Below are 23897 nucleotides of genomic sequence, written 5' to 3'. Positions count from 1 at the left end.
TACTTTTCTGTCCTTGTTTTATACTTCTGTTTCTCTGGACAAGACCCCATAGAGACAATTGCATTCCCGAAAATAAAACCTAACCTGAAAATAAGCCCTAGTATGATTTTTCAGGATGCACGTACTATAAGCCATATCCCCCAAAATAAGCCCCAGTTAAGTGAAACCCCACCTTACACCACTGTGCAGAAACCAGAAGAAAATGATATGACGGTATTTCAATAAATATAGATTGTTGCACATGAAAAAAAGAAAACATCCCCTGAAAATAAAGGCCCGAATGCATTTTTGGAGCAAAAATTAATATAAGACCCTGTCTTGTTTTCGGGGGGACCTTGTAATGTTTTTCACAGTTTAAGGCTTACTGAGACACGCAGGGGTCACATGAAGGGAGATCAAATCTTTGTGGAGCAGTTTTTCCATATCACCAGAAAAGATGGTGAGTACCAACAGTTCATTACTGTGTTCCATGGGCTCACTTGTCATCAGCAATACCACACTGTGGCTGTTGCTGCTTTTGACATGACCAGGATTTTGTAAACTTACAGTTGTAGCTGCTGCCTTGCATTTGTCTTCCTTTTCTACAAGGTTGTAATCTCTTTATTTAAGCTGATCTTTCTCACACCTCAGAAACCAGAAGGGAACATTTTGTTTTCTGCACCAAAATTGACCTATAAAGGCTGTAAAGGCTAAAGGGAAATATTATTCTGGACAAAGAGGATGGTAAAGGTAAAGGTAAAGGTTCCCCTTGACAATTTTTGTCCAGTCGTGTTCAACTCTAGGGGGCGGTGCTTATCCCCGTTTCCAAGCCATAGAGCCAGCGTCTGTCTGAAGACAATCTTCTGTGGTCACATGGCCAGTGCGACTTAGACACAGAACGCTGTTACCTTCCCACCAAGGTGGTCCCTATTGATCTACTTGCATTTGCATGCTTTCGAACCGCTAGGTTGGCGGGAGCTGGGACAAGCGACGGGAGTTCACTCCGTCACGTGGATTCGATCTTACGACTGCTTGGTCTTCTGACCCTGCAGCATAGGCTTCTGCGGTTTAGCCTGCAGCGCCACCACATCCCCAAAGAGGATGACATAGCCCTAAAGAGCAAGTGGGAAAGATACATGCAGAAAAAAACATGCATGTATGATGCTACAGATGGCAGAGAGACAGACAGATACAGAGCAACTAATCTTGTTAGTCACCATGCCCCTTCCTACTCAACCTCACAAGGACATTCTGAGGAAAAAACGGGGAACCTTACATGGTACGGCCTTGAACTCCTCAGAGGAAATGTGAGATGCAAATTTAATGCATAAATATAGATATACGTACATGTTTCCAGCAAAGTGTGTCTGATCAGTCAGGATATAACTAACTGTGGGTTCATGTGCTGGATTTTGTACAATTTCAGATGAGCATGTAAACTCATCTGCCTTACCCTCCATACGACATTCAGTACAGTATTGCACTTACACAGACACATCTAGAATAGTGGCATTTTGCCAGTAATATGCTGAAAGAAAATGAGCTCACACAGAAATTTGCTTTTAGTGCCACATTATCTTTTTTTCACCCCATCACCAAAAATTAACCCAATGTGTGCAGTTTTCATACAAAGGGACACCCCCAAAGGTATCACGTAGAAACGGGACATTTTCAAGACTCCCAGCCAATGTTCCCTCTAAGATGCACGAGCACCAGAGCCCAATCAGCGCCATTCATCAGCAGCCAGGTTCGATGCCTATCTACTTCCTGGTTTTGAATGAAACCCTGCTCCCCTTACACACACACACACACACAGAGAGAGAGAGAGAGAGAGAGAGAGAGAGAGAGAGAGAGAGAGAGAGAGAGAGAGAGAGAGAGAGAGAGAGAAAGGTGGAGATGACAATTAGAGGGACCATTGCTCCCAGCCATTATTTCCAATGTTAAGGCCAGCAAGAAGACAAGAGCCATTGTCCAAATAGGACTAGAGGAGGCAAACATGTTCGTTATCAATGGGACACAAGGAATGTCTACATTTGAAAACATATTCTGTAGAGGAGAGCTCATCTCATGACAAATGTTAATCAATATTATCAAATGATCTAGAATTGGTACCCACTCCCTTGAGAAGTCACATTAAAATCTAGATATTTCTTTCTCATTTCCATCATTGTTAGGATGGATTACAGAGAGATAGAAGAGTTTCCTATAGGGAAAGATGTCAGATGAGGGTGCATTGGATCCCCTTATCTGTTCAATCTGTACATAGAACACGTCATATGGAAAGCCAGATTAGATTCAGATGAAGGAGAAGGGAAAATTGGTGGAAAAAAATCAGTAATTTAAGACATGCAGATGACACCATCTTACTGGCAAAAAAAAAAAAGCAATGACTTGAAATAACTTTTAAGGAAAGAAGAAAGTGCCAAAGCAGGACTGCAGTTGAATGTTAAGAAGAAAAAAGTCAACTACAGAAGAACTACATGACTTTAGTGTTGATAGTAAGGAAATTGAAATAGGTAGAGATTTGGTATACTTTGGTTTAGTCATCGATTCAAATGGAGATTGCAGCCAAGAAATCAGAAGACTGAGACTTGGAAGGGCAGCAATGAAGGAATTAGAAAATATCAAGTATAAGGAGATGGAGACCAAGACCATCCCACTCTTGTATTCTTGATCCCCATGTATTGCTGCGAAAACTGGACAGTTAAGAAAGTTGAAAAGAAAAAAAAACATTGATTCATTTGAGGTGCGGTGCTGGAGGAGAGCTTTCCAGGTACGCTGGACTGTCAAGAAGGCAAAAAAGTGAGTCCTAAATCAAACTGAGCCTGAACTAATTTTGCCTGGGGCAAAATACTGAAACTGAAGATGTTCTGCTTTGGGCACATCATGAGAAGGCAGGATTCCCTGGGAAAGACAATAATGCTGAGAAAAGTGGAAGGTAGCAGGAAAAGAGAAAGCGCAAATATGAGATGGATTGACTCCCTAAAAGGCTTGAGTTTGCAAGAGCTGAACAGGGTGGCTGAGGACAGGACAATCTGGAGAACACTGATTCATAGGGTCCCCGTGAGTTGGAGGTGACTTGACAACACATAACAACAACAACTATTATTATTAATTATCTCACTCAAGACAGAGCTTACTTCTATATATTCTGGATCATCGCAGAATATAACTGAAGACTGCAAATGTTTGAATGACTCCACCTTAAAAAATAAAACTTTAGTACAGTATATCCTAGCTTAGTTCACAGCAACAGAGAATCAAGTTGTCCTTGAACCCTACCACACTAGACTGCTGGTAAGGTAAGGCATGATAGAATGGTCCTCTTCATTTTTTTTAAAAGCCCAGCCCTTAAAAAGGGTAAAAATACTGGCTTTAAAAATCAGAGAGAAGAGTTCTGATCCTTGATGTCTTTGTTTTATATTTGCAGATGGTTTCCTTTCTTTTCTTTTTTTAATGAGAAAGCATTCGAACATGCGAGCTCCACCTGCATTCTGAAGCGGTACATTTTCAGGAGAGCTGTGCCAGCTACTCTTTCCTCACCACATAGCAAGCTGGGGTGGCTTTTGCCCCCAACATCTGCTGTTTGTGTTAAAGGTACTCCAGATCAGGAAGAATAGTCAGTTTAAACCTTTCTAGTTTTCCACTGGCAAAGTGTTTTTGGCATCACCTTGTGAGACCAGAAACAGTCACTTTGGGGCTGAAAGCAGGTTAGTGTTGGAGAGACAATGACTAAGGCAGTCTTTCTTGTTTGAGAAACCAGCCTTCAAAGGGTCCAAATGCTTAGGTTCTGATGACCATTCAAACCAAACAAGGCATTTTTCATTTAGGAACTTCTGGATAGTTCAGTGGTTTGGGTTTCTACATGTCTGCCATTTGGCACAATGTTTTTGCTATCTACCATCTCACCAGGTTTATTTATTTATTTAAAATATTTTACCCCACTTTTCTCCTTAAAAAGAGCGAGGTTTTGTGGTGCTTTGTAAAAGCTCACCAAAGCTATAGCCATTGGCTTGAGCCAAATGTTGCAGATATTCAGAAACCCAAATATTGTGGCAAGTCCAGTTCCAGGTAACTGCTGGATAGCTCAGCGGCTTAGGTCTCTGGCTGTGGAGCCAGAGGTTGGGAGTTTGATTCCCCGCTGTACCTCCATGACAAGGGCTGGACTCGATGATCCATAGGGTCCCTTCCAGCTCTGCAGTTCTAAAATGACAATGATGATGATATTCGTGGAGGCACAGAAGTGATATGACACACACAGCTGGCTTGTAAAGATTTTTTTCTGTTTTCATCACAGACTCTGCAATGCCTGTTTCCATCTTGAATCAGTCCACTCCCTTTTGCCATTCTACCTGTGATCCTCAGCAACATTACTCAGGTGCTATTGGCTTCAGTGAAACCTTTTTCAAATAACTCTTTTTAGATTTGCTGAGCAGTAGCATCCTGCGCTGAAGAAAGAGAGGTCACTAAAAACCTTGTCTGCTTGTGAGATCCTAATGCTGCCCAGCCAGAGTGCATCTTCATGCCTTTGTCGCCATAGAAACAGGCAAGGGGCTTTAAAGCATCACGCAAAGAAACTGTGTCTGGCATATGACAGAGTAAGGCCACTATTCTGTTCATAAACTGAGAGGACAAACACTGAAGTAAACGGTTGAGGGGTATAATAAAAGGAAGAGATCATAAGGAGGAAGAAGGGTGAGTCAATACCACAAAAAAAAAAAAGAGGTAAACTATTTGTCCTTTGCTCTGGGGTTGAAGCGAGTCACAGGAATGTCACAGAAGAGGCCAAAATAATTGGTCCAAGAAGAACATTAGGAATGTGAAGGTAGATGCACCCACTGTCTCCAGCAGACACAAGACCTCAAACTTTATATTTATCTCCATAGGCCAGTCAGTTTAAGGCTATTAGATCGGTGAAAGTCACTGGAGAGAAGAGAAGGAGAGAGGGGCTCCAGCTTCATTTTAAGCATCACAAGATTAAACATTTTCAGCCAAAAAGCAAAATAATGAGAAGCACATAAGTAAGGCACAGCAAAACACTCTAGTCTACTGCATGCAAGACTGTCCTTTTGCTAGAACAAAATGCATTCTCTTCTATAATAAGACCAGCAAATTCCTCCAAAACGGGTAATACTATTTCAATCTAACAGTGGAATATAACAATAGGAAAGAAGGATGTTACTTGAAGCAGAAAAGAAAAGTCATACTTTCAAAGGCTACATTTTATACCAAACCGAAGCTGCATTATACAGATTCTTAGGTTTGGAAATATGAACCTTTCTTGTTCACAAAACAAAAAACAGGCAGTAGACTGGAGGTTGGAAGCATGCAAAATTGAGGTGGGCAACTTGTAGACTAGATGCCCAGTGTGGTGTATTGCAGCCATTCTCAATGGGGTGGCCCTGGCACATTTGAAGGGGGCCACAGACTGGAAGCAATTCTTCACACACCACCTTGTAAGGTTTGTTATGCAACTTATACAAATCTGATTCACCTTCTTTCTTTCTTTCTTTCTTTCTTTCTTTCTTTCTTTCTTTGTTTCTTTCTTTCTTTCTTTCTTTCTTTCTTTCTTTCTTTCATAGCTCGCCTTTCTCCCGATATTTCTTTCATAATGTGTTCATGGCTGTGGCCAAAAAAAGGTTGAGAATGACTGGTATAGTGGATAGAGTGACAGATGAGGAGGCCTGGTTTTGAATCCCCACTCAGCCATTGAAACTTCACCAGAGGTGATGATGGAACTGGTAAAACCATTTCTTAAATATCTCAATTACTGTGAAAGCCTGATCAGAGTTGCTGCAAGTCAGTTCCAACGTGACAGCACATAGCAACAGCTACCTATAGGCTACAGGCTGTGCATTGCCCACCCCTTTTCTAAATCTTTATGCCAGGTACTGCAGCGTCATTTGTGAACTTTTGTAAAAAGCTGGTTGCTGTTTATGAGGTCAGCATGTGCTCACCCGTAGACCTCAGGAATTTTCCCTGAACTGGTGCCATTATCACAATCAAAAAGCAAATCGGATTGGTGTGGTTGCCTCCCCCGCACACATACAAGCTAATTTTCCAAGCAGCTCTTCTCGTGTTTTTGTAGTAGAGAAATATAAATGTGTGCCTTCTGTCACATCTCTCCTCTTCCTTCTCCCCCCACAACCCCTCATCTCCTGCTCCTGCCCCATTTTCTTTTGCTTGCTGTCCTTTCTCTAATTGTGCTGTGGTTTGAGATGCAATTTACATCTCAACATCTTCATCCTAGCCTCGACAAGCAGAATTCCTCATACTGATTTAATCACCTCATTATGTCAAACAAGTTGCTGTTATTTCTCACAGCACTAATAGGTGCCAATTTACATGCCATGGCAGCGCAGAAGGGTCCCTGCTTAAACCCTAATGCCTATTTATCAGGGTGGCCTCAATAGGATCCCACAAGCTGTTTTGTGGGGGGTTATTTGAGATGAAGGACATTGTCGGCTGACCCAGAAAACACTGGCCCATTCATGCTTTAGTAAGACACAGGCCAGTAAGAGTTAGAGGGATGGTGGGTGGAGGCTAGCATTACCTACATGAAATTGCAAATTACACCTTTGAAGAGGTGAAGGCTACCACATGTCTGCTGGACCCAAACCCTTCCTGTCTTTTAACGGACTGCTCGAATGGGTAGAAGGTGTTGTGAATGCCTCTTTGAAACACTGCAGGATCCTAGGATGCTAAAAGGAGGCAATAGTGAGACCATTGTTAGATCCCACAATACTGAATAACCACCAACCTGTCTCTAATATTTCATTCTTGGGCAAGGTGTTGGAGGGGGTCACGGCTTCTTAGTTCCAGGGATTCCTGGATGAGACAAATCAATTAGATCCTTTTCAGTCTCACTTCAGGCATGGTTATGGAATGGAGACTGCTCTGATCACCTTAGTGTATGACCTATCCTGTGAACTGGACAAGGGGGATATGTCCCTGTTGGTTCTACTGGATCTCTCAGCAACCACGATACCCTTCTGGCTAGTCCAGACCTGGGCAAAGTGCGGCCCGAGGGCCACATACGGCCCGCGAGCCACTCCTGTCCAGCCCGCCAGTCGTCACTCCAGTCCGGTGTTCAAGCACTTGTTCAAGCCCAAGACAGACTGGATTTCTCTCACTGAACAAGTTGAGCCTCAAAACCATTTATAGCTTTTTGTCTAAAGTGGATCAGTTGCTTATCTTTTATTTTTAAGTAAAGTTGGTTCGGCCCCTGAACACAGTTCAGATTTTTCATGTGGCCCCCCTATAGAAATTAATTGCCCACCCCTGGGCTAGTCTCTCTGAGATGGGACTGGGGGGGGCACTGTTTTACACTGGCTCCAGTCCCTCCTGGAGAAGAAACTCAGAAGGTGGTGCTGGAGGGCTCTTGTTCAACACCCTGGCTGCCAGTCTGCAGGGTCCCTCAGGGTTCTGTTTTGTCTCCTATGCTCTTTAATGTCTACATAAAACCGCTCGGAGAGACTGACTGGAGTTTTGAAGTGCAGTGCCACCAGTAGGCAGATGCGCCCGACTCTGTCTCTCCTTGCCATCTAAATTTGAGGACGCAGTTTTGGCTCTAGATTAGTGTCTAGTGTCACTGCTAGACTGGATGAGGGTGAATAAATAGAAACTTAATCCAGTTACTTAATCCAAGTACTCCTGGTCAATCGAAAGCCAGATGGAGGAACAATGATGCAACCTTAACATGAACCTTACACTCCCCCTGAAAACCCAGGTGTATAGCTTGGTAATGCTCCTGAATTAGTTGAGATCATCAGGAGAGGCCTTCCAGAGACTTTGGAACTCTCTCCCACTGGAGGCCAGACTGGCCCCATCTTTACTGTTCTTCTGCAAGCTGGCAAAGACCTTTCTCTTCAGGCAAGCTTTCCCTAACTGACTGGCTGTCTGAACTGGCTTTTTAAATGGATAGTTGTGCCTTACTGCAATGAATATGCTTTGATGTTGCTTATGCTTTTTAGTACTGTAGTCATTTGATCCTTTTAGTATTGTGTGCTCACTGTTGATAGCTTATATAATTTCTTTTAATTGTTGCAAGCCACCTTGGGTCCTTGTGTGTGTGTGTGTGTGTGTGTGTGTGTGTGTGTGTGTGTGTGTGTGTGTGTGTGTGTGTGTGTGTGTGTGTGTGTGCTCATTATGGATGCCAGCTGAAGTGTTTTTCCTGATCCAGCAGTGTGCCAAGGACTGATCATAGATTTACAAGCACTGGCATATGGCATACATCTGGGCATACGGCGTACATCAGTTTGTCTCCTATGGCACTGTTGTCAAGGAAGTACATCCACTGGTGATATTATCCAAATCTGGGATCACCTGTTAGTAACTGATCATTCAAATATGGATCCCACAGAACATACTGAAAGCTAAAACAGGGAGACCTGTTGCTTTGGCTACTTTCCCCCTCTTCCTCCTCCACATTTCCCCCACTCCAACTTGTAGCACGCTCTGCAGTTTAAAAAAAAATAGAAGATAGCAGTAGATGATAAATCTCCAGTTAATCTCCAGGCCCTTTGGGAGTCCCTCTTGGCTTCATGCATTAAATAGGTTTATGAAATCAGAGTGCATGAGTGCTGTGGCTTTAAAAAATTTCATACTGAAGGACAAAGAAGGATTTTCCAGAAAGGTGTTAGTGGGGTGGGAAAGAGGCCAGTGAAAGAAGCCGCTCAAGGCGCGTCCATCAAACAGACAGCTGTTTGTAGGTTCTTCAGGCAGAGTCTTCAGTCTTATGGCATCTAAATGTGTGGAAGAGTTAATGAAAATGATAGATAAACCTGTGAAATGCAAATGAAATTCCTGCTAACAGCAGGTGCCATTTTAAATTGAGTAATTTTGTTGATGTCCGTGGGCCCTGGTTGGTGTGAATACAGCACTGCAGCCTGGCTAATGGATTCTCCTTCTGCCGGCTGCCATTTGGCTTTCCATTCATCACTCCCGCTCCTGTGCCTGTTGATACTCATTCCTCCTCCTTCTCTTTCTTCCTTTCTTCCTTTCTCTTTTTTACAAGCGCCTTTGTCTTCAAAGACAATCGGCTTTTAGCCCTCCACATAGGCTCACAAAACGGCTTTGTTTTCCTTTCCAAGCTGGAGGGATTAAAAAAGGCTCAATCCCAACATTTTCTGGGCTGCTGAGGTGAGAAAAGGAGCAGGAAGCAGGGGACCAGGGGCAGGAACGCTTCCAGATGAAGGAGGGGGCAAAACTACTTGATGTGTCGTGATTTTGATTCATGTATATAACACAATGCCTCAGCTCTCTTGTGATTTCACTGCAGGTTAAATGCACTTTCTTGCTCAGTCTTACATATCATGATATTTAAACGCCTAAAGAAGATAATCCACCACACACGCCAAAACAGAAAACTGGGAATTTGCAGGGATGTTGGCAAGTCTTTGGGGCCAAGTCTGAGTCCCTATCAAAAACAAGTATTTTTCCCTCAGGACTGGGTTCTGGGTCACAAGTCGAGTCCAAGTTAATGAAAAGAAATCTGAGTCAGTCCGAGTTGAGGCATCAGTGTGACATAAGTCTGACTTGACAGCAGGTCCTGTGATTCAAGTGCCCATCCCTGGAAATGTGCACTAAGTACAAGAAGAGAAGAGTACACCATTACAGTACCACCCAAGTAGCATCCTGGACACCCTGCAAAAGTTTATTTGAAATGAAATAGATTAAAAAAAAAAAAAAACCTTAAAAGAAGAGGAGACCAAACACATACGCACATGATGTGCTCAAAGTAAGACAGCCTTGGTTTCAACATTTTTGTCTCCAGAGATACTGAATTTTTCCGTGTATAAAATGACACTTTTTCCTAAAATAATTAGAGGAAAATTTGAGGGTTGTTTTATACACGGAAGTAAGGAAGGGGTGAGGGATCAAAGTGCTTTGATCCCTTCTTTCCCCCTCCATGTTTTTCAAAGAAAGTGGAGGGGGAAAGCAATTCCTGCTTCCCCCCCACTTTTGTTGCAAAAAGCTGCTTTCCCCCTCCACTTTTGTTGCAAAAAGTGTAGGGGGAAGCAGCTTTTTGCAAAGAAAGTGGAGGGGGAAAGAACTTTCCTTGCAAGAAAGTGGAGGGGGAAGCAGGGATCGAAACACTTTGATCCCTGCCTTCCCCCTCCACTCTCTTGCAATGAAAGAAATTTTGGATTAGAAAAGTGGAAGGTGTCTTGTACATGGGGGCGCCTTGTACGCTAAAAATATGGTAGTTCAGATTTGATTTGATCTAGGATCCACTTGTATGTCTTTCTGGCAATCCAGGATACCTGCAACACCACACTTCAAACAAATCAATTTTTTCCTGTCAGCTTTCTTAATTGTCCAGGTTTTACATCCAAACATAGTGATCAGAAATACAAGAGTGTGGATGATCTTGGTCTTGGTCTCCTGTGACACATCTTTACATTTGATCTTTTCTAATATATTCATTGCTGCCCTTCCAAGTGTCAGCCTTCTTCTAATTTCTTGACTGCAGCCTCCATTTGGATAGATGACTGAACCAATGTACACAAAATCTCTACCTATTTCAGTTTCCTCGCTGTCAACACTAATGTTATGTAGCTCTTTTGTAGTTGTGAGTTTTCTCTTCTTAAAGTTTAACTACACTTCTTTCCCTAAAAGACATTTCAAGCCATTGCTGCTTTCTGCCAGTAAGGTGGTATCATCTGCGTATCTTAAATTACTGATATTCCTTCCACCAATTTCCCCTCCTCCTTCATCTGAATGTAGTCTGGCTTTCTGTATGATGTGTTCTGTGTACAGATTGAACAGAAAAGGGGATCAAATGCACTCATATCTGAGATCTTAACTTATAAGAAACCATTTTCTCTCTCCATATTCTGTCCTAATAGTAGCTTCTCGTTACACATAAGGACAATCAAGTACTAAGGCACACTCATTTCTTTCAGAACAACCCATAGTTATTCATGATCTACGCAATCAAAGGTGTTGCTATACAGTGCTCTATAATGCACAGACTGATCTTTTGAAATTCTTTAGTGCTCTCATTAGTCAGCAGATATTTACAATGTGATTTTGAGTGCCTTGTCCTTTTTGAAATCCAGTTTAGACATCAGGCATTTCTCACTCCTTATAAGGTAAAAGTCTTTGTTTACACCTTGAGCATCACTTTGCTTGCATGAGAAATTAAAGCGATGGTCTTATAATTACTACAGTCCTTGTCATGTCCTTCCTTAGCAATTGGAATGTATATTGAACGTTTACAGTCTGTGGGCCATTGTTTTGTTTTCCATATTCGTTGACATATTCTTGTTAGGATTTTGACAGATTCATTCTCTGTCACTTGAAACATTGGGAACAAACACTCTAATGGGCAAGTCAACTGTGTTAACCTCCAAAGATGGGGGTGGTGGTGGAAAGTTTCCAAAGATTTCTACTTGTAGGTGACTCTGGAGATACGCCATTGGCTAAAAGGTGAGGCCAAAAGAATGAAGAGAGCATATGTGAACAGTTTCTGTGTGCAAGAGCTTTTTGGTATTCTCCTCTGGGACAGTTAGCTCTCTGGTCAAAAGAAATAATCTATTCAAAATACACTTGAACTGTCATCCTTCTCAGCAGTGCTAAGTTGGGCTTTTGATTTAATGTGCTGGATATCTACTGATTAATGGGTTCAGAACTGGTTTGTGGTTCCCTTCTGTGAATGAAGCCATGGGGTCTTCAGAAATGGGGATTGTTTCACTAAAGAGTAATCTAAACATCACGCTGGAGCAAGTGTTCTGTGAGGTGGTGGTGTTAATGAAAATGGACATGACTGTTCTCCTTACTGGTTTCTTCTACCTGCCTGAAATACTGCAGCAGACAGGGAGAACAAAGCTTCCCCTTTGTACCTTCGCTAAGAAATTCTCCTAGGCTACACATGACATTTGAAGAAGAATGTATAAAATATAAATACTAGGAAAAGTTGAAGGCAGCAGGGAAAAAAGGAAAACCAATGTGAGATGAGTTAACTCATTAAAGAAACCCTAACCTTAAATTTGCAAGCCCAGGGCAGGAATGTTAATGATAGGGTATCTCAATCATGTTTCCAAGGGCATCATAAGACTTGGGGAGTGTCTCCCCAAATTACACACCATCTTGATCAGAGCTTATCTTTATCGGATGCACAAAATTCAGATCAACATTCTGTTGAGCAAACCTAGCTGCAGATGGCACTTTGTACCAAAATATGGAACGGTGCCTGGGGAACATCACCACTCAGCATTAAAGAATCCAGTCAAAAGTTGCTGAATATGCTCTGCAACCTTAACATTTGTTTTACTTTCCCACAGGAGGCTTAGAAAATGTTCTTGCAAACTCCACAGGCACACAGATGAGGCTGCAGCGATGGTGGAAAAATAATACAAGGCGACACTTCTAATGTTTTCCTCTCCTTGCCAATATGCCTCTTAGCATTATTTTGCCATCAACAGAGAGAATGAAGAATGGGGTCGAAGTACATGAAATGGGAAAGCTGTGGCTTTGCCATCTGTCAGCCTGGAAGAAAGGTAAAATAAAATAAAATTCAATTCTCTCCATTCTCCAAACTGATTGCAACTGCCTCTGAAAGGAAAGAAGACACCCTAATTTGCTCCTGCATTTCAGCCTTTGGTATTGCTTTGTGTTTCTTCACATTATGATGACGGTTCTTCTTCCCCAACACCCCCCCCCCATCCAACCCTACTCTATTTCTCCCTTTTCTCTAACCTGTAATATAATAGAACTTGTCAGTCTCCCAGCTCTTTGAAAATATTTCATGGTATTAGCTGTCTGTCTTTTCATAAAATATTATTGATGAACTCTTCCTGCCTCCCTCTCTCTCTCTCTCTCTCTCTCTTCTACTCTCTCCACATAGAGCCAGCTATTCATTTACTCTAGTTTTCTTTCTCAGAGTGGTCTCAAGTGCACCAAATTCTGCTGTTGAAGAAGAGGCCTCTAAATTGTTTCCCACAGAAAAGCCAAAGTTATGAAGAACAAAGCTAGCATAAGCTCTAGTGCAGGTTTTCTCAGGGTCAAGTTGTAAGATATAGTTATTGCATAGTTTGAAGATGGTAGAACATTTTACCTCCAGAGACTTAAAGTCCTTCAGAGCTCTGTGCCTGAGCAATCAAATTACAAATAAAGTCTGTGCTTGTCTCCCTATGACAAAACAAAGGCAAACCTATTTGCAGCAGGTAAAGCTGAGGAAAGCATACGCTGAGATAATGATGTGGAAACTGTATCATGTAGTCTGGCCCTCTCGTGTTTGCATTGTGGGCTTCTCCAGACCAGGGAAAAACAAAGTCCAATTGCATGAAACATTTGGACCTAAATCTGATTGTTAAGCGCAACTGGAATAAGCCTACTGCAGTCAAATTGCTGAATGGTAAGTCAACACTTACAAATGGGTCTACTCTGAGATTAGATTTAGGCCTGAGAGACATGTTAGTTTCCTGCCACCACTTCAGCCCATGAGGATGCAATCAACTGCAATAAATAAACCTAAGGCCATTATCATTCATGACTCTTTATTAGATATAATAATATATAATAATGTAATATATATTCTAAGAGTGTGACTTCAGAGATCAAAATCCCAGAGGTGGAAACTTTGTGTTACTCTCAAATACCACATTCCTCAATGGACTCTAAAAGAAGTTGTCAAAACATGAGAAACTGAGGTAGACACACATGTATGAAATAGCTCAAAGTGCGATATACAGTGGGGTCTCTACTTAAGAACGTCCCTACTTAAGAACAATTCCACTTAAGAACAGCGCCATTTGCTAAATTTTGCTTCTACTTGAGAACAAAAATCCAAGATAAGAACAGGCAAAAAAGCTTTCCTGATCTTTTTTTAACCTTAGGTCAACTTAGGTTAAAAAAAAAGTTCTCCCCCTAGTGGTAGAGTACGTATTAACCAGCTTTGCATTAGTTCCTATGGGAACTAATGCTTCAATGTATGAACGCACCTCTACATAACAAAAAAAACAGCCAGAACAGATTAATTGGTTTTCAGTCCATTGCTTCAAAATTAGCTTAGTCAGAAGTGCTTTTAACACTGTTCCCTGACCTAAGGGGGGGAAAAAAGGAAAAAATATCCCCCTCTAGTGGTAGAAGGCGGAATAGCAGCTTCCCATTAGTTTCTACGGACGGAAAAGAGCAGATACGGATTAAATGGTTTTCAATGCATTCCTATGGGAAATGCAGATTCTACATAAGAACTTTTCCACTTGAGAACCACCTTCCAATACAGATTAAGTTCTTAAGTAGAGACCCCACTGTACTTTTCAAATTGAAGTAAAAGCTAAAAACCTAGATTATTCTCTTTCCAGATCTTTGGGAATATGCAACAGCAGTGAAAGCAGACAACTGTAGGCACATAGAATGGCTATAGTATTATTTAGGATTTTCCATGGTAGATTCTTTAGGGAAACATGAACAAGGAGTGTTTGATGTTGGCAAATGTGGGCATCAAGGGTAAAGCTCTGACTGCTCTTTCCAACAGTATTCCTCTAATGGCACTTCCACTGGCTGTAGGCAGTATTGCAAGTGACAGCACAAGCCACGGGAGTTTTCCAATTGCTGCATGGATCTTGATTCCACTTGGGATTAAATCACTGAATTAAGTCCTGAAAGTCAACTCTTTTCAACTCAAAGTTATGAGCTTTCAAACCTCCGGTGTTGTAGAGCCATTTAGGAGCTCAGCTGGTATACATTGCTAAAGCAATTTTGTGAGCTCCAGCAATGGGCAAGGCAAGGGGGTGGAGAGAGAAGTGGGACACTTTTAAAAAGATAATTGCTGTTTGTTTTGTGATTTCTCAGTGGACCATTAAAGTTATACAAAGAGCCCCTTCAGCAGTTCTAAGCGAGTATGCAGAATGGTTAACCAGCTTGCCTTCCTTTGGATTTCACATGGCAGAATCTGGAGTCCATGTGGGTTTTTTGACCTTCCAAGTATAGCTGCTGCTGCTGCTGCAGACACCTGTCTCTGTATTTGCTTAAGGCAAAGTGAGGAGTACAGAGAGAACCAAAAACAAAGCAAAGAAGTAATCGTGACACATCTGATCATCTTTGGTTTTGTCTTGTTAAAATGGCTGTACAGACCACCACTCCCATCATATAGGGTTGCCAGTGAATACCATTCCATGGTGAATTCGGCAGGTGATCTGCCCACAGTACTAAATAGCAGTAGCACTAGATCAGACCAGCAGTGGGTCCATACTGGAGAACTCTGGAGAGTTTTCCCAGTGTTGTAGGCTATGCCATACATTAAGCAGTAGCTGACATGTCCCATAAACCCAGAGGCTTTTGCATTTGTGCAGTGTGGCTTCCCAGTGCTGGGCAGCTGCTGGAGACGAGGAGGCCAGCCAAGCAGTACAGCTTCATCAGAAGGAATCAGACAAATTTACGAGTCTGTTCCAAATTCAGAATTTATTCAGAAGTAGAAGTTATGCCTTCAGCTGACTTCTGAATTGGCAGGGGTTGGGGAGAGAGTTTACTAGATCTCTCTAGTAGGAAGTATGAATGTTGTCTCAGTGAGCAGCTCCTCCAAATTAAAATTCTCTGCGAATTTTGGTGGTAAATATTTTCTGCCCATAACCACAGTATATTCAGTAAATATCTGATGTTCAGTTTCAGTTTGGCATGCAAAGATTTTGTGGAAAGAGTCAATAGGCAATAGAGTGACAGCAAAAACAATATGACACAATTTCACATTTAGTGGTTAGGATTTGACAATAGCTTATAATAGGAACTCATTCACTGGCAGTACTTGTGTTACACTTATATCATTTAGTCATTTATCCATTCGAAAGAAGGAATCAAGTTCAAAATTTGCTCTCAACATGCAGTTTCAAACACTTAAAAATCAGTTGAATGTTGCCATTTCTCTTGACACTTCTTATGCCTTCAACTTATAATAAGTTTCCCCTCCTAAAACAAACTTACTAAGGGGGGGAGGAATGTGGTGTCCCGCCCTGGTTATGAATATTCATGTGCTATTTGCATAGACTAATAGGAGTGTTGGAAGGGTGGAGTCACAAGATATAAGAGACTCAGCAGGGGAAGGAGGAGTTCAGTCAGGGAGATTGAGAGTTAAAGTTGAAGAGATTGAAAGTTTCGGAGTTTGGGTGGGAGAGTAGTGGTTGAAAGAGATAAAGGAGAATGTTTGTTTAAGAGTTAAGAACATTGCCTATTCTATCAACATCTCTAACAATATACAATTTCTATTTGGTTCTTTTAAAATGACATATGGCCTGGGCCTCAATTATTAATAATAGGTAATGTTGATGTAATCAACTGGTGGCAGCTGAAAGACACGTAGCGTGAGCTCTTAATTTGGTGAAACAATCAGGGGCCATGTGAAATTGTGACAACCGCTTTACCCTCTAGTGATGCATAAGGGGCTCTGAAACAAATACCTCTCTTGTGGTTGTCAAGGTAGAACAGGGATGGAGAGGATTTTACCTCTCAGTTCCTTTGGAACTACTATTCCCAGAATTCCTTACCACTAGCCATACTAGCTGAGTCTTCTGGGAGCTGAAGTCCAAAATGTATGGCCAGGCAAAGGTTTCCCACCTGCGCAATCTCCCTTTGTCCCAGGCTGCCAGCAAGAAAGTGGTTGGATCTGAAGCCCAACTACCCCCTTGCCTGACAGAATATCCCTGAAGTGGGGCTTATTGCCAGGTAAACCTGCATTGGATTGCTCTGTAAAAAAAGGTACATGTAGGAGAAGTGCTGGAGAAGACGGGCTATCCTACAAAACTGTGAAAGTCTGACCCTACAGCAGGTCTTCATTGGACAAATATTAGGCATAAAACGGGTACCACCACTTCATAGCCGCATGCAAAGGCCAGCACTTCAGGAAATAAGCCTCAGAAGCCCATAAAGTCACCTTGCACCAAGGAATGCAAATGTAGATCATTTATATATATATATTTTAGAATGCCTACTTTTAAACTTGTCCTTATCCTAGAAATTGCTCTTCTGGTGCATCAGGATTTAGAAGGAAATGTACTGGTGCAACCACAAGGTCCCCGCCTTTTCAAATTATGCTTGGAAACCAATCACGCAAAATGCTTGGATCTGAGACGTAACCCACATTTTCCGCTGCTCCTCTGTAGTGTGGTAGATTTCATTGGTAAGAACAGATGGGAAGCAAGGGAGGACAAGTCCCCCTCACCAGTGGCTTGATTACCGTCTACTGTCATGCATGGCAGAACCCTTAAAGCAATTCAGAACAAAAATGCAATGGATAATGGATTCATAAACTGGAAAATAAAATAAGGTTCCAGTCCTAACATGCTTATTTCAAAGTAGTCTCCAAAAAAAGCTATAGGTCTTATTTCTGAGAAATATCTCAAAGATGGAAGCTTGAATATGAAATGATCCTGCTGTTTCTTTCTTTTTGGGGATTAAATCAGCAGAACACTGTCCTGCTCCTGAAAGTTACCTCCTCGTGCCCTCTCCTTCCCTGTCCATACCATCGGTGGTTTAAACCTGCCAAGGTCTTTGTTTCATGGGTTATTTCATTTCATCATTTACTCTCTTTCTTACTTACTTACCTTCCTCTTTCTCTGGATATACAGGAGCATCTCCTATGGCACATTATTTGAAAATTACTAGTCTACAGATATGCGAAGAACGAGCCTGGATAAACATTAAAAAATGTGGGGCATCAGGGAGAGCTATCCATTCTGACTTCACCAATTTTTGTTTCTGTGTTTCTTTTTCATTATTTTCGATCAGGCCAAGAAATGTCAGTCTGCAAACAGAGCTAGGGGTCAGCTTGATGGCACTTGGTCTCCCTGGTGGTGACAGCTGACTTGATAGGACTGCAGGCATCTGAATAATGGTTGCTTTTCTTGGGGAAAGGGGGGGAAGAGAATCCTGCCAGCAATAAGGGGTCCACACATTGAAAAAAAGGAACCACGTGGAAAGGTGACCATTAATCCAGAACTATAAAACTAGTTTATTTGGCTCTCCAATCAACCAGATGATGACAGGACTTAAAAGGCTGTCTCTTTCTGGCTGAGAAGCCAACAGCCTTGGAATGACTACAGAGTAATTGGTTGGTGCTTAAAGTCCAGGTTTTAAAGATCTTGAAGTAATAATTCACTGGAAGGATACCGAGCACTCATCACAGAGGAGAAATATGGTCTCTCTGGTGGACCATTTATCTGGCAACAAATCAACACCAGGTTCATTACTCTCGGCAACAGAGCCAAGAAACAGGAGAGTTTGTTGTTGTTTTTTTAAAATGCAATAAACTGAAAAGAGGAGGGAGAGACAGTAAAGAGAACATGCCTTAGCAGCCCAAATCAAAGTGTGAATGGCAGTCTTCAGTTTGGTCTCTGCTCCCGTCCACCAGAGCAAACGAAACGAGTCTTAAAGAAAATCACTCTATCAGATTATATCTGTCCTGCATTATATATAAGGAGGAGCACCGGCCGTGTTAAAATTGGGAAAGGTGATAGGGACACTTGCCCTGTGGTCCATTGGGACAAGAAGCAAAATCTGCTCATCAAAGGTCACAAAATATGTAAAAATAACAATATGTGACACTAATTTGCTAACCAAAGCTGTGATCCAATACACATGTACCTGGGAACGAGTCCCATTGAACAAAAATCTAGCAAATTATGTCTCACTACGGAATTGTTCTCAAAATATACTGCCTGTACCTTGTCAGCCCTGACCTGGGCATTTAATTGAGCATATTCAGATGTTCCTTCCACCAAACGTCTTGATTGTGACAATGCATCCATTCCGTGTACACATTCATCATGTTCCAGTTCTCTAAATCTGGGCACCCTATTTTTCAAACGGTGAAAACCTAATTTGCCACACACACAGGCTTCTGGGGATGAGACACCTATTGTTTCAACCTTCAGGTTTTCTCAATGGCCAAAACAGAAACCCAGCTACAGATCCATGAGAATACCACAGGAATCTTTCACACACAGCAACTTATACTCAAGTGGGGGTAGGGGAATACAGGGAAAAGTAAGCGAAAAGTGCAAAAACAAGACATATTTCCTGCAGAGACAGGGGGTGTCCAGAATCCTGTTGGTTCATTATGTGGGCCTTAAGTGTAGCAGTGTGAATGACAGTTACAAATTGTTCCTAGTTAACAAGCCATCACTTGTATGCACAGTTGTATGAGTTGGTGCACATTGAGAGGTATAAGTAGTAATCTGTTAACTTGCAGCAATTCACTATTGCAATTTATGCCATCACACTTTTGCTGGTATAACTAACCAATAGGATTTTGGCCATTACACATTTAATTATAACTAGAAAATAGCTTAATTTTCTTTGCCATGTATTTGAATTTCATACACACAAAAGCCAATCCAATGTGGCAACTCTTTCCTAACCCCTCACCCACATGAATTGCTCATTTGTTTCACTACTATGGGCTATACTGTAGTGGGAGTAAGATTCATAGCACAACCTGAGAGCTTCTTCTTAACTATAGGTTCTTAACCTGTGGATTGTGGACCCCAGGGATATGCAATGTCCTCACAGCAGGTCTGCAAAGGTCTGAAGAAAAGTTATGACTTTTTTGCAGTTAAAATAGAATGAAAGAAAGCAAGGAAAGAAGGAAGAAAAAGAAATGAAGAACAAAATCTTAATTTTCCCTTCCTTGTGTTTGTAAAATTTGACTTTACTAACCTACTGCCTACATTAATAAGAAACAAAGGTTTAAAAATTGGTTATGTAAGTAAGTGTTTGATAGCAAATAACTGTGATATTTCTGCACACAGTGAGAACCGACAAGTAAATGACACTGAGTGGCTGAGTCAGCACGTGACATTTCTTGCTACTGTGCAGAAAGTCAGAAGTTGTGGGGAAGAGAGAGTCGGAATCAATGAGTGTTTAGATGGACTTCATGATTGTGTTTCCTCGTCATTTTCTGCTAATAAAACAATTTGGTCATTGTCAGGTACAGTGATTTATTGATATTATCATGGTGAATTTCATAACAATACATTTTGGTTATTCCCTTGTACCCACACCCCAACCCTCACCCTTACTGAAAATGAATAAAACTTTTAACAACAGTACATTTTTGGTTGAGCCTCAGAATGGATTGCTGTATGAATTTGAAACGTAAAAGAACTGAGGATGATGCTGTTGATGAGGGTGCATCCTTTTCAAAACAAAACGAAGCTTCTTCCAGTCATCTTTAAAAGTGTTGCTGCTATAAGCAAGGAATATCTGTCAATTGGCTTCTTGTGTACAGGTCCCAAAGACAAGCAACTGACTCAGTGTGTGTTGAGTTATGAGATATTGTCCAGCGAGACCATGAAACCATCAAAATTGTGAAGACATCTTGACACTAAACATAAAGAACATGCCACAAAGAGCACTGATTTTTTTTTTCAAAAGTAAGGAGCATGAGCATCAGGAAAGTAAGAAAATGGTGCAAAAGACTGCAACTGGTTGTAACAATGAAAATGCAGTGAGGGCCTCGTTTGAGGTTTCTCAACCAATAGCAAAAAACAGCATACAATAACTGAAGAACTTATATTTCCTGTTGCAAAAATCATGGTTTCTGCATTAATCAATGATAAAGTTCCCAAGGGCCTTTTCTTAATACCTTTGTCGAATGACAAAGTTAGGAAGCGAATTGCTGGTTCGTCTGCCAATATCAAGAAACAATTATTAGAAGAAATGTGCGTGTAATTTGCATGTACCCTGCGCTGAAGTTGTAGCAAAGCACAGACATAACAAACAAAGCAACCTTAATGTGGTATGTTAGATAGGAGCACAAGAAAAATGTTTCCAAAGACATGCATAATATCAGAGCTTGGAAATTTTCTTTTCTTTTCTTTTCTTTTTGGAGGAGGAGGAGGAGATGGTGGTGGTGAAGGAGGAATAAAAGCTTAGCATCCAGGCCTGATGGAGGACTAAGTAGACACTGTGTGTCAAGTCTAAACTCTTGGGAACACCTGGCTAGCCAGATGTGACTACTCTTGAAGAATGACCAGGAGATTCAATTGGTGCATTATATAAGCAGTTGGGGTGCTAACAGATGCATGACATTGAGACCTAATGACTCTGATGCTGAAAAAGCTGCACCGGCTATCAGTTGCTTTTCATGCCGGATTCAAAGTGTTGTGTTTTTTTTTAACCTTTAAAGCCTAAAACAGGGAGGGGCTTGCCATAGAATGAACTGCATTGTGAAACTGTCCAGATGTTGAGCTCTTCAGGAAGGGATGCTAACACCTGCTGAGCCCCCCCTTGAGAAGAAGGCAGGAGAGGCCTTTCTCTTGTGCTGCGACTCCGACTCTGGAATGCATTCCCCCTCAGAGCTGTGAAGGTAACTTTCATCAAACATTCTAAATGATGTGATTCTTATTGAGTACATTTATATTTATTTATTTTTATTTACAGTATTTATTCTATTTGTAATCCCGCCTATCTGGTCGTTGCGACCACTCTAGGCGGCTTTATAGTCTAGGAATCCTCACCAATTAGCATTTTCACAGATCTTGATTTAATTATTATGTTGGGCCCTGAGATGTCTTGAGGACTAACCTCTGTTTTCACATTTTCTTCTCTGACAGTGGGGATCCATGATGCTTATTGTTGTTGGCATTGTTTCTGGCTCCTTTTCTGGGCCATCACTGGACCCAGTATTCAATATTTGACATTGTAATTGCATAGCTGAATGAACTGATCCAAAGGTTCTGGCATCTGTTACACAGATACAGTAGATTTAGCTAGTGGGTAAATGAGATAGGAGTGTACTCTATGCCAATTATCTCTGATCCAGCTAATTTTAATTGGGGGGCGGCTATGTTCACATTTCCTTTTCTGTGCTCTTTTATTTCTGGTGAGCTCCTGTAATAAGGAAACAAGAATAATTTATTTCTTCCCTTAACAAGTTGCTTTTGCTTATTAAACTAGAAATTGTTTGTACACTGTTAAAGACCTCAAAAAAAAGGCTGAGGTTTTAGCAAAATGCAAATTTAACTGGTTAGAAGGAAGATTATAATCAGCCAAAAATTCTCTAATTGGTTGGGAACACTAATTAAAATGTACGAAACTCTAGGCACTCTGAGATGCTGCATTCACACATTAACCCAATACTCAATATGATTGCAGCTGGATGATACTGGATGAGATTATTTCTAAAGTAGGGTGCTCAAATCTTGATTGGTTTGAATCTCTGCTGAACCTTAAATTCACTAAATTTGAAAGTACTTCTAAAAGTCACTCCAAGCAACTCCAATACTGTTGAAGCAGAAAGGAGGGAAAGACTGTGAATAAGATGGTTGTTGTGGGTTTTTCGGGCTCTTTGGCCGTGTTTCTTATACTGTGAATAAGAAATTACCTCAATTTGTTGGAAGTTCTGTCAGAGCTATCATTTGATGTCTTTGATGGTTCACTTTGTTTATGTGGACTAGCATCTTTCAAACTGTGTTCCAGAGAAACCTTGGAAGCTTTTCAGGATTCCTCTGATGAGAAGGTGAAGGTTGACAGATCAGCTTTCTGGAGATTTCACTAGCCCACCATTGTTAACCTTCGTCCATGAAGCAGCTGCAAAAGGTGTGTCCTAGGACAAGCCTGTGGAGGAGAAGAATACTGTAAGCTGGCAAACCTCTGAATGACTGACCATAGATTGGCAGTGGATTCTAACTCCAGTTGTTTCACAACTGACAACAGCTCCCCTGCCTCAACTAAGGGTGCAACAACACAGGAGGTAAAATTAGAAATTAGGGTTTCTCCTGGTGGAGTTATATAGGATAGATGGGGGGTGAGGATTACGAGCTGATTTGCATTGCCACGGACATAACATAGTCAAAAGAAAATAATATGCATCAGACTGTCCCAGTGCATTTACTGAAACATTGGTCAATGTAGTCATCCCCAAAGTCACAAAATGAAGAACATTTGAAGGAGGAAACCAGGGGGAGGTTTTTATGTGAGAAGGTTGGGAATGAACTCTGTTCCAGTGTGGAGGGCAAATTCCTAGATTCGGCATGTGCTGAGAGGGTCCGGTGTTCCTTAACTATATTTTGGCCCCTGAGCCACTGTTTCACAACTCACCATGGTTCAGGATTCTTGAAACAAAAACAAAATAAAGACTGCCCATTTCCAAGTCTAGAATGCACTATCAGTTCATCTGGGGGCCTAACAGCCACAGGTGATGTCCTGTATAAATTGGATGCATCCTATGACAACTGTTCTCATATATTTTTCTGTATGATACGGTGATGGATTACTCAGTGTGGTGAAGTGGACAGAGTGACAGATGAGGACTTGGGTGACCTGGGTTCAAATTCCTGCTTGGCCATGGAAACTCACTGGGAGAGGGTAAGGTGGAACTGGTAAAAACACTCCTCACATACCTCACATATCTTGAAAGGGTCATTCGTTGGCTCAAAGTTGATGGCACATCACTACACACATACACACACGGAATGTGATACACAGATATAGGTTTGGCAGGCCAGTTGAATATTTGTTATCTATAATCAGCATAGATATTATGTTATCTCCCATGCACTTTTTCTAACAAATCTCCTTTTTGAGATTCCTCACATATCAGATTCTTTGAAGGCTTCTCAAGCCCAGGGCTTCCTCTCCATCTCCGAGGCATTCAAAATCATTACTCACAGCGGTAAATTTAGTCTCCCTATCTGGGTAATTGCAACTTGTGCTCATTTATCTAAATGGAGTGTATAGAAATGCAATTAAACAAAATTAGTTACTGTGTCATGGAAAGAGTCAGTGCCGGCTGCTATAGCAACCAAGGAGAGAACATTCTGTACTAAATTTTATGGCAATACTGACAAATCCTTTTGCAGCTGTAAAATAATGTAAATCCATTAAAATGACCATTTGCTGCCTATTATGAAAGGCCCAGTCCTTGAAATGAGTATAAATTACACTTGTTTCTCTCTAATTCCCCTTCCCCCATTTTTGAG

General features: G+C 41.4%; 1 long non-coding RNA gene across 2 annotated transcripts in view; it reads right to left on the bottom strand.

Annotated features, from left to right (window-relative positions):
* Nucleotides 1-9150: 9150 nt before the first annotated feature.
* LOC144586911 (uncharacterized) overlaps nucleotides 9151-23897 on the bottom strand; it is a 36257-nt gene continuing 21510 nt past the window's right edge. For both annotated transcript variants that reach the window (XR_013542009.1, XR_013542010.1), the window contains exon 2: nucleotides 9151-22533. This is a non-coding gene — a long non-coding RNA (uncharacterized LOC144586911). The remainder of the gene's footprint in view (nucleotides 22534-23897) is intronic.

The sequence above is a fragment of the Pogona vitticeps genome, chromosome 2 (assembly GCF_051106095.1).
Source record: "Pogona vitticeps strain Pit_001003342236 chromosome 2, PviZW2.1, whole genome shotgun sequence".
Lineage (NCBI taxonomy): Eukaryota > Metazoa > Chordata > Lepidosauria > Squamata > Agamidae > Pogona > Pogona vitticeps.
The sequence above is the reverse complement of the archived record's forward strand: the minus strand, read 5'-3'. Positions and strand labels throughout refer to the sequence as shown.